At 37.7% G+C, this 9,460-nt stretch overlaps 2 non-coding genes across 2 annotated transcripts; both read left to right on the plus strand.

Moving 5' to 3' along the window:
- Positions 1-372: 372 nt before the first annotated feature.
- TRNAI-AAU (transfer RNA isoleucine (anticodon AAU)) lies at positions 373-446 on the plus strand. The gene has a single exon. It is a non-coding gene; the product is annotated as a tRNA-Ile (tRNA).
- A 1,460-nt stretch (positions 447-1,906) lies between these two features.
- Positions 1,907-1,980, plus strand: TRNAI-AAU (transfer RNA isoleucine (anticodon AAU)). The gene has a single exon. It is a non-coding gene; the product is annotated as a tRNA-Ile (tRNA).
- The last annotated feature ends 7,480 nt before the right edge of the window (positions 1,981-9,460 follow it).

A 9,460-nucleotide genomic window follows, 5' to 3' on the forward strand; every position in this document is an offset into this window, starting at 1 on the left:
AGAATCTGTCAATTTTAAAGCTGACAGAATGTAAAGAAAGGTGAAATTATAATTTATTTTATTTATTTAATTAATTTAGATTGGGTTTTAGTTAATTGATATATTAGATGCAAAAATTATTTATTTAACAATAACCATCTTCTTGTAAAATTGATTCATATCCATAGTGTCGTCAACAGAGTTATTGATTATCCCGTAAAACACTTCCTATCATCAACTTTAATATTTGGAAATGAAAGTGATAAACAAAATAAGATGGAAACCTCAATATATTCTAAATCACACGCAAACTGCCTACCCACTTCAACGGCTACATTAAAACAGGTTTTTACTAAAGGTGGCTCTAACCGTCTTATGTTTCAACTGTATGGTGGCCTATTAGCTCAGTTGGTTAGAGCGTCGTGCTAATAACGCGAAGGTCGCAGGTTCGAGACCTGCATAGGCCAACGGTTGAGTATTGTTTGATTTATAAAGCATGTTTTGTCAGTCGAAGTTTCCTTTACGGCGGTTTGAGATTTGATTTTTATATTACTTTCTATTACTTGATTTTTATAGTAAGTATGTTTTCCTTTATCATATTATTCTTTCTATTATTTGATTTTATTTTTATAACAAGCCTGTTTTCTTTTAGTATGGTTAGAGATTTGCTCGGATGGGCTGAAGACTACAGGTTCGAAACCTGCCTAGGCTATGTTTTGAAGATGGTTTATTCTTTCTATTATTTGAATTTTATTATGAGTACCTTTTCCTTTACTACGGTTAGGGATTTGCTCTTCATTCCAAGAGAGTCAGTTGTTTTCCCTTTACTACTACTGTATATGCTCCTTACAAGAGAGACCGCTATTTCTTCCAGTGCTGTTAGAGATTTGCTTTGATGAGGTGAAGGTCACAAGTTCGAGCCGTGCATAGGCCAGGGGTTGAAGATGATTTGTTCTTTCTATTATTTTACAAGTGCTTTTACTACAGTTAGAGATTTTCCCTTCATTCCAGGAGAATCAGTTGTTTCCTTTAGTGCGGTTATTTTCTGTCATGACGCAAAGGTCACAGGTTCGAAACCTACGTAGATGGTTTATTCTTTCGATTATTTGACTTTTATTCTTTTCCTTTTCCTTTACTACGGTTAGAAATTTGCTGTAATTCCAAGAGAATCAGTTGTTTCTTTAGTGCGGCTAGAGATTTGCTCGAGAATCACCTATCAGTCCACAACTTCTTTCCGTTAGCGTGGTTAACAGATTTATTCTCTCACCCCATCAAAAAGCGGCTGCTTTAAGTATTACGAGCACTTTTCTTGTACATTTGCTCTTCATTCCATTACCGTTGTCAATTGCAATTACTGTACATGTTAATTGATGGTGATTGTAGTTTACTGGGCAAAAATTGACTAAGACTGCCTCCAACTTCCCATGAGGAGAATGAACTTCTCCTCTCTTATGTATAGATCTACAAAGGAGCAGGAGGCATCTCCTCGGATCATAACTCCCTGACAAGATACATAGGGATCATGGTAAATGTAGGAGATTCCGACAAACTAGACCGACTCTTGAGATTACATTTCTGTAGATTCTATAGGATGTAGGTGAAGCCTCACCTTTTGTCAGAGAAGTCCTCTGAATCTTAGAGAATTGTCCAGAAAGTAAACTTATGCAGACTCTTAGAATGACAGATTTGAAGAAGACAGACCCCTCTTCTTAGTTGAAATTCATATCAATATTAGGATATTTTCCTCTATAGAATATTGTGTCCCATTTTTAAGAGAATATATTTCTGACAATAACCGGTCGACCTTGTAGATTTTGTACAATAATCTTCGTTTTCACGAGCCATGGATGATGGAGCTGGCCGTAACTGATAAACGTTAGAACTATGTGTTACTGCTGAAAATTAGTTCGACTATTTAATAACACGTGGCCTATTAGCTCAGTTGGTTAGAGCGTCGTGCTAATAACGCGAAGGTCGCAGGTTCGAGACCTGCATAGGCCAAGGAAGTTGTTTCTATTATTTGATTCGAGACCTGCACAGGCCAAGAAGTGATGCTTATTTTTATTATTTAATTTAAAATGTATGTTTTCTTTTACTACGGTTAGAGATTTGCTCTGGAGTGAAGGCTACAGGTTCGAAATCTACTCTTTGATTTTTATAAGAATTATGTTTTCCTTTACTAGGTTAGAAATTCGATTTTTATATTTTTATCCTTAACTACGGTTAGGGATTTGCTCTTCATTCCAAGAGAGTCAACTGTTTTCCCTTTACTACTGTATATGCTCCTTACACGATAATCAGCTATTTCTTTCAGTGCCGTTAGAGAATCAAAAATTCGAGACGTGCATAGGCCAAGGGTGGAAAATGGTTTGTTCTTTCTATTATTAGTCCCTGCTACTTTATATGCTCCTTACACGATAATCAGCTATTTCTTTCAGTGCGGTTAGAGAATCAAAAATTCGAGACGTGCATAGGCCAAGGGTGGAAAATGGTTTGTTCTTTCGATTATTAGTCCCTGCCGTAGCAGGGACTCGAGCGAGAGAATCGGCGTTGAATCGATATTAATTTGCATTGAACAATGTATTTAACCAACTTTTTTCCCAAAATAATTGTTTTATCCAAAGTTTAATTTTATGCGTTGACCAATGTATTTAACCAACGTTTTTGCCAAAATAATTGTTTTATCCAAAATTTAATTTTAGAGGTCTTATTGGGGAGTTACAGAATATGCAATTGGCAAACGGGTTTAATTGGGGAGTTACAGCATATGCAATTGGCAAATGGGTTTAATTTTAGAGGTCTTATTGCGGAGTTACAAAATATGCAATTGGCAGATGGGTTTTATCCAAAGTATGGATTCGCTTTAAGATTGGGCTATATTAAGTTTGTCCAAAGTTTTCACTGTTTAGGGTGGAGCCCATGAGATGGAAATGGTCGTATGAGATGGAAATGGCCTTTCAGCATTTATCCAAGTATGAATTTCCCTTGTGATTTTTATACAAGTTTTAATACCTTTATCCAGAAATCACAAGTTCTATCCAAGTATGAATTCCCCTTGTGATTTTTATACAAGTTTTAATACTTTTATCCAAAAATCACAAGTTCTAATACCCTTTGTGATTTTTATACAAGTTTTAATACCTTTATCCAAAAATCACAAGTTCTAATACCCTTTGTGACTTTTATACAAGTTTTAATACCTTTGCCAAGTTTTAATACCTTTATCCAAAAATCACAAGTTCTAATACCCTTTGTGATTTTTATACAAGTTTTAATACCTTTATCCAAAGTTTTCATTGTTATGGTGGAGCCCATGAGGTGGGAATGGTCTTTCAGGGTTTATCCAAATATGGATTTCCCTTGTGATTTTTATATAAATCTTAATACCTTTATCCAATTATCCAAAGTTTTTGATACTCATGCCACTTGCCATATTTGGCGCACCACCTGTCAGTTTGTTACCACCTCCCAGTGTTTCACTTCAGAGGTGTGATTTTTATACAAGTCTTAATACCTTTATCTAATTATCCAAAGTTTTTGATACTCATGCCACTTGCCATATTTGGCAGTGTGGCACCACCAGTGTGTTACCACCTGCCAGTGTTTCGCTTCAGAGGTGTTTCACTTCAGTGGTATCCTAAAAGATAGTCGTGTTACCACCTACCAGGTGTTTCACTTCAGTGGTATCCTAAAAGATAGTCGTGTTACCACCTGCCAGTGTTTCACTTCAGAGGTGTTTGTTTCACTTCAGTGGTATCCTAAAAGATAGTCGTGTTACCACCTGCCAGTGTTTCACTTCAGAGGTGTTTGTTTCACTTCAGTGGACTATCCTAAAAGATAGTCGGCGCAGAAGGCTCAAGCACAAACTAAGGCCACTCCTTCACTATTTCGTCGCAGCCTACCCAGACGAACATGGAGTCTGCAAGATTTGAATTCAAGCCTTTGGACGTGCTCTGTTGCTGCAATTATCCCCTGCCAACCGCGCCCGCCACCTACGACCTCTAGGTTCCACTGCAAAGACGTTGGTTCTACAAAGACAGCAAGCGCCACCCACGACCTCTAGCTTCCACTGCAAAGACGTTAGTTCTGCAAAGACAGCGCTCGCTGTTGAGCAGGTCATAAATGATGCCTGTACCTGAAAAAAGAAGAAAGATCTATGTCAGTGCACATCTCGGCCATGCGTTGATGTAAAAATTTAGATACTTGCATCTCTGCCACTAAACTTCCTTAAACTTAAGGAAGCTTAAAGGAATGAATTGAAGCAAAACTCAAGCAATCTTCATTGATGGTGCTTCTGCACAGGATTGAGAATAAACATGTACAACATTTGATTGAGAATAAACATGTACAACATTTGAATAGCGGGCTGCGACGCAAAACTGCCGGTTTGCTTGAGAGAAGCTGAGGTATGAAGAGCATGAAAACCCCAAAGGAGAATTTGTCAAGATTTGGAATCATGAGACCATGAGCAAGATATTCGAGCGCCATATATCCCTTCCCATCTTTATAGCAAAGAAACTCAAGAATGAAGAAGCCAAATTGCTTCCCATCTTTATAGCAAAGAAACTCGAGAAGTCAGTTCTTTGTCCATTGATTTACGCAGCGCATGAAGACAGCGAATCCATCAAACACTTCTGTTCTTTGTCCATTGATTTACGCAGCGCATGAAGAGAGCGAATCCATCAAATACTTCTGTTGGATCTTTGCCCAAAATTCAGGTATAACGCTGGCTATTCCAAGAGCGATTATGTCAAACACTTCTGTTGGATAGTTGTCCAAAATTCAAGTATAACGCAGGCTATACCAAGCACTAGTTGCTCAAAATTCAGGTATAACGCGGACTATGCCAAGCACCAGACAAAGTAGGTCTAAAGCCTGCTATTCCAATTCTGCCAACTTCATCAAGAAGGGAAAAAACAAGTGGGTAAGCATATGATTTACTATTGAATACTAAGTATGCATTTTCTCCCTAAATTATAACAACTATTCGTCTAATTTTCTAAATATTTCCGTGTACATTTCTGAATTTGTCTGTGCATTTTCTAGGGGTTTCTCCCTCAAGTTCTGCTTGAATGGTTCTTACAGTGAGGTGTAGAGCCCCCAATATTTTTGGGGAGCACAATAGGAGAAAAAGCTATCATATTACATGTAGCCAGTCAGAACTGTGGCTTTTCTTCATTGAGTCGTCGAAATAATACCCTAACATACATGTCCAACATCCTTTATAACAATATTTTTATTTATGAAAAATGAATGTAATTTTCTAAAAGTGGAGGCTGAGAACATTTATGTCTGGGCTGTAGAACGAGAATGAGGAGAAGAGGTTTCGCCTTTCATACTAGTTTTTCCATGCGTGATGGAAGGGACAATAGACTAGCTTCGGACGACCCCATGACCTCCCAGGATATCAACATCGAATCCTCGATCTAGCGAGTAGACGCAAGAGTGAGAACTATGCTAATTCCACTATTGTAAGTTCTGCCCTATTGCTGGCAGAAAAGCCATCTCCGAATCCCACTCAATTTGGATAACAGAAACTTACTAAAACAAGAAGAACAGGCACATGTGCAGGAAGAAAAGGTTAACAAGATTTGTTTATACTATTTCCAGGAATACAAAGTAAACAAGCAACAAGCGAGTAGAGAAATGGCTTACCATGTTATCGGTGGTATACTTGAGCAGTCTAGACGAAACCGTAGTGCCGAGAATCTTTGTAAATTTGTGGGCCCACACCGTAAAACGTGGTATTTTAGTACTACTTTGTATGTGACATCTCTGCATGCACTCCAAGTGTCTTTTGCAAAGGGAGCTATGTCTTATTACATCTCTGTGAGTGTTGTTCCTTAGCCAAAAAGCCTTTCCAGAGTTTACGCAAAGTTCCCAGTGTGCGATCTTAGGATTGAGACATTGCTTGGATGATTCCAATTAGTTGGTCTAATTAGAGATCTATCTGAATATATGGCAAACTGAGAAGCCAGGGAGGATATAAGTATGTCAGGGATTGCTCTTATGAGGGCAAAGATTGCATGTACAGAACTAAGTTGATTATTTCATTTGGAGCCTTGGCATAGATCCAAACCCCAATCTGCAAAAATATTATATTTTATATAGTTGTTGAACCAACTGCTTTAACTGTTTCTCGTGAATTCGAAGCTTAGCTTAGGCATCAATTTATTGTCATCGCCGCTAATGCTGCTTCAACAGTTTTTTTACCGATTCGAGTTTTCCCTGTCTATTCACAACTAGTCTTTTACGTCATTTGTTGTTTCTATTGCTTCTGTTACTAAGGTGGTTGTTCAAATTCAACACTCATTTTACCCATTCCTTATCTTTGATATAGATTAGCGATTGTTGCTTCGGTTGCTTTCAATATTTTTCTCTTGTGAAGTCGAAGACCCGAAGATCCATTTTAGGCATTTGTTATTTCAGATTTGGCATTATTAGGTTCTTGTTTTTATTGGTCTCTTCATTATCTTGCGAACTCAAAGGCTTATTTTAGGAGTTTGTTACTGGAACTTTTTGTTGTGAATCGCAGAACCATCTTAAGTGTTTCTTTTTTATGTTTTAGCTTTATGTCCTGAATTCCAAGAAAATCTGTAGTGTTTATTATTGTTTCTTGTTTTAGTTTTTTCTTATGAATTCAACGCTCATCCTGGGCATCACTAATTGTTTCCTGAATTGGCAACTCAGATTGTAAGGCAGCTTGCGGAGAAAGATGCAAAGAAGCATCGCACCAGAAAGAAGCATACAGCTCTTAAACGTATGTTTAAGAACTTGTGGTACATGTTGTGCCAAATGCAAGTGTGTTCCTCCTGGTACTTATGGAAACGAGGATATATCCCCATCCAGGAAACGAGGATATCTCCCCATGTTATGCCAGACTGAAGACACATGACAGCAAACCTAAGTGCCCTTGAATATGATATAACTTCACATTTCAGCAAACCTAAGTGCCCTTGAATATGATATTGAATATGATATAACTACACATGATATAACTACACATTTGATATATGCACTATGATTGTACACAATTTCAACCGCAAATGCTATTTTCTTATCAAACATTTAGTTCAATGTTACCTAAGATCCATTCTGGAACTGTTCAACTCTGAGAAAATTCTCAGAGTCAATGTACCCTGAACCATACACAATTTCTGCCTCAAATGCCTCATGACTAGCCCGTATGTTATTTTATTTTAGAATAAAGCCAATTTATAATCTAATTGTATTAGTGTCGCACCTGAATATGGAACACCAAGAATATTGTCATCGAATCTGGAAAAAGACATCAAACGATGAACAAATATTGGGGAAACACTCCACAGAATACCATAGCGTGGGGGAGGGGGAGCGAAACAAGCAGAAAGAGGAAAATAAATTACCTGTAAAAACACTGGAAGAAACAAAGGGTGGAGGCTCGTTGATTTTTCCTGCTTTCATGATCTGTATGCATCCGCAAAATGCCAGATGCCAAGGATTGACAGTGAGCGATACTGCAATTGCCACCAAACACAAAAGGCGGAAATGTAAAAGGCACAATGACCAAACAACTATGGATCAAAAGGGATTACGATTACGAAGGTTAATATTAGCCCTTGATTTCCCTCTCTTCATCCCAGTTGTTCAAATGCTGCCATGGTGGTCACATGCACTCCATGTGAAGGGGGTGAGCATGGCGTGAGTTGGTTGCAGGGTTAATTTTCCCTTGCCACCAAACACAAAAGGCGGAAATGTAAAAGGCACAATGACCAAACAACTATGGATCAAAAGGGATTATGATTACGAAGGTTAATATTAGCCCTAGATTTCCCTCTCTTTATCCCAGTTGTTCAAATGCCGCCATGGTGGTCACATGCACTCCATGTGAAGGGGGTGAGCATGGCGTGAGTTGGTTGCAGGGTTAATTTTCCAAGGCAGAATAACACAAGCAAGTTCAAGTGAGTGGATTCAAAGTGGTCAACACAATATTTTCAAAATTCTATGTTAGCCATAGATTGATGAATATGTTTATACCTTTTTTTGTCTAAATAATCTGACCTTGTTTTAATAATAATTTTTTTCTGAAGATTAAGCTGAGAGGACAATGATTTTTTTGAAGATTAAGCTGACAAGATAGGATTTTCGGTATGTGGAAACTGCACTTTTTATGTGACTTATTGATCCAATATAAACTGCAACTTTTCCAAGACTTATTGATCCAATATAAACTTCAATTGTTCTAAGGTTCCATATTCAGTATGGATAACTTGGAAAACGCTACTTTTCTTTAACGATTTTATACCAGGTAATGAATTATGACTGAATTTGAATATGTTATGCTAACTTTTGGTATCTTTCAAGACTTTTGTCTTAGTAGCAATTCTGATCTTAGAGTCGGTTCTCTAACATTGTCCACGTATTCATGAATTATGATTGAATTCTAACCTATGTTGCTGGGAAACGCGGGTGCGGGGATGGGGACTTTTGTCTTAGTAGCAATTCTGACCTTAGAGTCGGTTCTCTAACATTGTCCACGTATTCATGAATTATGATTGAATTCTAACCTATGTTGCTGGGAAACGCGGGTGCGGGGATGGGGATGGGGATGGGGATGGGGATGAGGACGGGGACAGGGACGGGGACGGCATTTTTGGAAACAGGGTGCGTGGGTTTGTCAGGTAATATAATAATATTAAATTTTAATAATTATATTTTATAAATTATAAATTTATAATTAATAATATATATGAAATTTGAATTTGTATATTTTTTCAACTTTAAACAAGAAAACTTTAATGATAATCATTTAAACATGCATATCATTAAACATTCAACATTGACATTGAAATTTCAAAATTTATCACCAAAAAACTGTTCTTTTGAATCTTTTCCGTGTAACCATGACACAGTGACAGCTATGTGAGAGAGCTCAAGGCTACTACTAACACTAAAAATTCAAAATACATACTAGGATAAATGCTAGGCTCAGTTATTTTGGTGAAACTTGGGACAGATTTTGTCACACAAAGGCTTTAAAATAACTATGCAGCTTAGGTTCATTTGCAAGGATGCCTATCAATGAATCAGGTTGTGGTCGTACAGACCCTTCCTCCTACACAACCAAAGAGTGTTAGCATTTCTGCCTCCTGCTCTAATTTCAAGACAGCTTCTCTCCTTATTGAAATTGCTCATTCTGGCTGGAGCTTGAGCTTGTAACTTTGCTTTGAATGTTAAGTCTCCCCCGTATAAAAACACAATTTTTTCATAGGAGATTCTTCTCAACCTGATAGTGGTCTAGAATTTTCTTGATGTCTAATCATCCACCTGCCCCATGCATGGTGTGCTCTGTGGTAAAGCAATCCCAAAAACAGTGGCAGCCTTACCCTTCCACAAAACACGCTTATCAGTCCTTGTTTCCCAATAAAATGCACAGCACCCATCTGATGGCTTGAGGGATAGTTTGTCTTTGAGTGTGAAGCTCTGGCTGAATATTAATTAT

Source organism: Pinus tabuliformis, chromosome 1_2 (genome assembly GCF_031772625.1).
Source record: "Pinus tabuliformis cultivar Carrire ecotype Pingquan chromosome 1_2, CPIR1, whole genome shotgun sequence".
NCBI classification, from domain to species: domain Eukaryota; kingdom Viridiplantae; phylum Streptophyta; class Pinopsida; order Pinales; family Pinaceae; genus Pinus; species Pinus tabuliformis.